The following is a 4,907-nucleotide window of genomic DNA, read 5'->3' as shown; positions in this document are numbered from 1 at the left end:
GGGCCGGTCCGGCCATCGCTCCCGGAGCCTTCCCGCCGCTGCCCTTCGACCGGGGAGGAGCAGCCCGTGTCCGGCGGGCGGGGGCGCACGGCCTGGACTGCCCCGCCGGGCGGGCATTGTCTCCCCGCCCTCCGGGGCTTGGGGCGGGCCGTGCGCCGGCCGCGGTCCGTGCGTCCCGCGGTGGGCGAGCGGCACCACGGCCGCCCCGCGCCTCCTGCCCGCGCGTCCCTAGTCCTCCGCTCTCGGCCCGACTGGCTGCTCTCCTCCCGGCGCCTCCCCGCAGGGCCCGGACTCCCACCTCGGCTGGAAGGAGCTGAGCGGGATTAGCGCGGCGGGCGGGCGGGCGGCACCGTCCCGTGCCCTCTCCACCCTGACCCCTCCCGTGACCTTGGAGGCCCGGGGCAGCCGCCGGCACCGTGGTTCACTAGAGCTGGTGGTGGTGGCGGGTGCACGGGCTTCCCTCACAGCCCCAGAACAGGGCTCTGGCGAAGAGATCAGCCGGCAGTTAATTAGAGTTGGGAAGGCGATGCCTAAAGACACTTCCCAGTTGGCCTCCCTTCGGTTTTGCCCAGGCAGCCAAGCTAGGACCCCAGAGCTGGCCTGGATGGATTCCGAAAGCAGAGGCGACGTTATCTGGTCCGCCAGCCATGTGCTAAGACTTGGGAGTATGAGGTGGCTTCGTGGAACCTCCAGCAGCTGGGTGGTTAATGGGATGGTGAAATCAGGGAGGATGTGGGGGGTGCGGTGGTGGATTTGGCTATCAGTGGATGGAGACCAGGAGCTGGGCCTCGAAGACAAAAACCGGTGTGGAAAGGGGACAGGGTTTGCAGCTCCCTTGAAGGGCCTGGGCCGCTGCTGTGTCACTCCAGGGCCGAGAGACCCTTCCTGCCCCACCCTGCCATGCTCTTGCCCAGGAAACCAAGGACCAGTTATCCATCCTGAGCTCCCTTCCCCTTGGTCTGGGGGAGAAACCGCAGAGCCCCTTGGTGGGGGCTGGTGTTGCTACCCCCTCCATTCCGGTGATGTTGCGGCTGGCCTGGCCGTGCTATAGGTTTGGTGCAGAATGGCGGCCACAGCCCCACTGCTGGGCTGGGCTCCTCAAAGTGGGAGGGATGGTGGGAGGGTCACACTGCCGGCTCCCACTCTTAGCAACTCAGAGCCAGCTGCCAGCCCCAGTCCACCAATGGCATGACATCTTGAGAATCTAGGTCTAAATTCTGCTTTTTTTTGGAGGGTGGGGGTTGGGGGGAGGGAAGCGGGATACACACCTCTTCACTCTGAGTGTGGCAAGGGAGGCCCTGACATCCGTCCACTAGTGTGGTGTGGGCTCTAGTATGGTGGGGTTGTTTTGGCTCCTGAAGGTCTTGTCCTCCTTGGATCTTGATGCCCACAGGTCTTGGCATTTCGGACCTTAACCCCATCCTGACTCCACCTGGTTGTTCAGAATCTCCCCCTTAGAGTTGGGGGAGGGTGACAGGGTTGCTGGTGTGTGGGGCCTCTGCTTGGCCTTCCGGTGAGCTGAAATTGAGGGAGAAAAGCTGTCTCCTACAAAGCTGGACAAGGACCCAGAATGCTACTTCTGCTCGAGGGTTGACTTAAGCAGGGACCTCACGCTGCCCCAGAGGCTGGGCTAGCCCTCAGACCTACCGCTTTGAGGTGGGAAGGGTGAACCATGTGGCCAGGCGAGTCTTGGAGAAACATTTCAGGTACGGGTCACTTTTTCTAAGTGCCTTTTCTGAGAGAGAGGGCAGAATCCTCAAGAAGTGGAATCCTTGCTACTCCTTGGGGGTGGGGGTGGCCACAGCACTGTAAGAGGTCAGGGAGTCAGTGCAGCTGGTATTGGTGGAGGGCCCTGTTTAAAGATCTAAAACCGAGGGCTCTGGGGATCTCCTGGAGCCCAGTGCTGTCTGGTCAGGTAAGCACAAGGATTGGCCCCCTTCCCTGATTAGCCTTCTGAACAGTGAGTGGGCGAAGAGCTTTCTTGCTGGGGTTCCATCTTAGCTTGGTGGGTTGAGCTGGAACTGGACTCCTTCCCTTTAGCATAGATGCCCCCTAGGTGGTTAGTTCTGCTACCCCTAAGAGCCACCCCCTAGGGAATCTGCGTTAGCAGTAGGGTTTACTCTCATGGCTGACCTAGGCTGGCTCTCCCCAGCTGACTATGGAGGTTAACTAAAGCAACCCTAGAAAATCGAGGAATCCTACTTGGCCCACATAAGACCTCAATTCCTAAAGGTGTTAGATCACTGGAGAAGGGTGTATTTTCATGGTTCCAGGATGGGGTTTCAGTGGGGCTGCTCATCTTGGTGTAGCCTGGACTCTTGGACAACTGCTTTGTCTTTATTGCCTGGGCTCTCCCTGGTTGCCCACCTTACCCATGGGGGCTTCATCCGTATCATAAATATTAGGTTCCTTTTCTGGACTAGGGTCAGAAATATAGTTGGAAGATCACAGACTGGGGGGTGAGAAGGATTTGCCAGGAAGCTACGGAATGTTGAATACAATGGTAGATAAAATAAGGGGATATCAGCAAGTGATAGGGTGGTGCCACTGAGAAGTTACGAGGTCTGCCCTCCCTGAGATGTGGCTGAGTAGGAGGTTGTTAGACCAGTGAGGGTGGGAAAGGCATTCCAAGAAGAGAGAATCCTATATAATGAAAGCCTATTATGCAAATGGTCCCCTCGGGCGGTCCCCTGGCTATGACGTGCCCTGACCACCAGGGGACGGTGCGGAACATGGTGGGTGTAGGTGATGTGGTTCTGGCAGGGGGTGGCAGTGGAGGTGCTGCCAGCCCTGATGGGCCCCGTTGAGAGCGGGATCGAGGCGGGATGATGGAGCAGGAGAGTGGGTGGCGCCAGGCCAAGGCGGGTGCAAGCAGGGCCTGATCGCCCCACAGACAGCAACCATTGGCGGGTGGTGGGGCTGCTGCCCAGCTCCCAGGCACTGAGGGAGCCAGGTTGGGGGCCCAGCCCCAACTGATAGCCCTGCAGACTGCAACCAGCTGTGGTGGTGGGGGGTAGGGAGCAGGGGCCCTGGTCCCAATCGTTTGCCCCACAGGCGGGATGGTGGAGCAGGTGAGGGGGCAGCACCAGGCCAAGGCAGGGTGCCAGGCGGGGCTGTGAGGCTGGGAGCACGAGCTGGGGCCCAATCTCCATAGGCCACCCCGAGGGACCCCACCTGTGCACGAATTCATGCACCGGGCCTCTAGAAGCTTGTATAAAAGTGGAGGTTGATTGTGGAACCACATGGCTTGCTTGGATGATTACCAGAAGTTTGCCATGTTACAACATTATTGGGGGGCATATTATGCTCATGCAACCTTCAGGGGACATTGGTATTTTTCTGCCTCTAGGGAAGGAGATGTGTTAGAAGCATTGATACCCTTTGAAAGCTCAGGAGAGCAAGGAGGAATTAAGCGGAGGGTCTGAAGGGAAAGAGCTAAGCGTCGGTCTCAATACTCTACGCCAGGCAGGTCATGCCTGGTGCCCAAGCTCTAGAAGGTGAGGTAATACAGCACATGAAGCCTGCTCAGGACTGGCTTGCAATGCTGCTCAACCTCAGACCCAAACATGTCCTGTTTTAGGGATTCTTGAGGGATGGCTAGGTGGTACAGTGTTTATGGGGAGGGGTGTGTGTGGTTTGTAAACATGCTGTTTTGAAAATGGAGACTTTACTTTCATAATACAAGGTAATACTAAGTTATAGTAATTAGTCATTGGGGGCCCCCTAAGGGAAGGGTAGAATTTGGAATCTTGGGTTGGGGGGGCGAATGTTTGAGTTTCCAAAAGTTAAAGACTTTTTTGTTGTTGTTTTCTTAGTTAAAGACATTTTTATGTTAGCCTGATGGTAAACTATAGAAAGACCAATTAATGGCAGCTAAGGGGGTGACAGTTTGACTTGGCCTTGGTCTCTTGCTGTCCTCTCATCCTCATCTTGTCCACTGTGTTTACTATAGCTGGGTCCAGGCCTGGTACCCCTGGGTCCATTATGTGTCCACCAGCGGTCTCTTAAGAGCCAGCCACACCCCTAGCCCCTGGCAGGACGTCCAGGGTTAGCACTTGAGGTGAGTGTGAAGGAATTCTGGGTCCAGCGTGCACTTGGGCACCTCCCTGTTTTTTTTCTCTGCCATCAAAAGCATTTGACAGAATCTGGGACTGCTTGGTGCTCTGTCTGCAGGCTTTTATTAGTTTAAGGCAGCGGTTCTCAGCCTGTGGGTCGTGACCCCTTTGGTGGTCAAACGACCCTTTCACAGGGGTCGCCAAAGACCATCCTGCATATCAGATATTTACATTACGATTCATAACAGTAGCAACATTACAGTTATGAAGTAGCAACGAAAATAATTTTATGGTTGAATCACAACATGGAACTGTGTTTAAAGGGCCAGAAGGTTGAGAACCACTGGTTTAAGGGAAGGGAGGCATCCATGCGTCTGGGCTTTTACCTGGAAACAGGGCCCAGGCAATGGATTCAGGCAGATTCCAGTAGATCAGGGTCTTCTCCTTCCTGGGTGTTATGGATGTGTCGCCTCCGCTCAAATAACCTATGGGAGAGGCTGTTCTAATAATAGTGAGCCCGTATATAGTGTTTGTGCCAGGCATTGCTCTAAGCACTTTACCATTTGAACTCCTTCAACTCTTACCACAGCCTGTGAATTACTTACATCATCATCACCATTTCATAAACGAGGAGTGGACACAGAGGTTAGATAATTCGCACGCAGCTAGTGAGTGGGTGAGTTGGGATTTGAACCCAGCGTTGCTGTTCACCACACTATACCTGCTGTCCTGTTATTAGGGCTTTTGGTGAGACTTGGGGGCAGGGGGAGAAAAGGTCTTGCAACTAAAGCTTTTGAAGCCTGAGCTTTGGGTGATGCCAGGGTCTCAATAGAAGCTCAGAGACTGGCCCCA

At 55.6% G+C, this 4,907-nt stretch overlaps 1 protein-coding gene across 1 annotated transcript in view; it reads left to right on the top strand.

Annotated features, from left to right (window-relative positions):
• Window positions 1-4,907, top strand: part of RBPMS2 (RNA binding protein, mRNA processing factor 2) — a 28,313-nt gene that overhangs the window by 215 nt on the left and 23,191 nt on the right. The window lies entirely within an intron of this gene.

The sequence above is a fragment of the Myotis myotis genome, unplaced genomic scaffold (assembly GCF_014108235.1).
Source record: "Myotis myotis isolate mMyoMyo1 unplaced genomic scaffold, mMyoMyo1.p scaffold_m19_p_1, whole genome shotgun sequence".
Classification (NCBI taxonomy): Eukaryota; Metazoa; Chordata; class Mammalia; order Chiroptera; family Vespertilionidae; genus Myotis; species Myotis myotis.
This window is presented reverse-complemented; position numbering and strand designations above follow the sequence as displayed.